The sequence below is a fragment of the Egretta garzetta genome, unplaced genomic scaffold (assembly GCF_000687185.1).
Source record: "Egretta garzetta isolate BGI_Z169 unplaced genomic scaffold, ASM68718v1 scaffold322, whole genome shotgun sequence".
Classification (NCBI taxonomy): Eukaryota; Metazoa; Chordata; class Aves; order Pelecaniformes; family Ardeidae; genus Egretta; species Egretta garzetta.
In genome coordinates this window covers 2,410,256-2,411,038 of record NW_009259044.1, presented here as the reverse complement: position 1 = coordinate 2,411,038, position 783 = coordinate 2,410,256, and positions in this window count along the sequence as shown.

Genomic DNA, 783 nt, shown 5'->3' with positions numbered 1-783 from the left:
TTGTTCCAGTCTGAGGCTTCCCCCTCTCCCTTCTTACCACACGTAACTACACCATGTTGTGGTTTCACAAAAAGGGAGAGAGGGAGGGAGAGAGATCATTCTGTAAAGTCGATTAAACCCTGATCTTTAGCGTGTTCCAGTTAGACACATCTGTACTGGGGGCTGAGGGGCGTATGACTGTGAATTTGAGCAGAGTTTTACATCTGAATCATGGCTCCTTTTCTATAAATATATAAATATATATAAATATATAAATATACTATTATTGCAGGGGATTGCTGACCTCTAGATTTAGCTTTTTCTATTGCAAGTGCTATCCATGTGAGTGTGTGTGTGTGTGAAGTTTTTATGCTTACTAAGAACACAGGATCTTGACTTGTTTGTTTTGTGTTAGTTTATTGTAAACAACCATTTGTTGTAAATTGTTATTGGCATTAAATTATAATTTATGATTTTCAAATCCAAAACATTCTCTGCTTTTTATGTTTTAAAGCCTGTAAGCTATCTCCGTATTTATAAGTTTCTTGCAGCGAGCTTTGGTTCACAGAGAATAATAGTAAACAGAAAATGCACCAGGGTTAAATAAAAACACACACACACACACCCGCACGCACACACACACCCGAGCCCCATGTATATATGTTTGGAATGCTCAGAGGAGGATTTGTTTAGGGACTTCAGTTAGTTTTAAGTTTATAGCATTTAAAGAAAGTTTTTCTTTTCATGCTGAGTTAGAACAAAAGATCTATCCAAAGATTGAATTGGACAAAAGAGGAGGGTTGG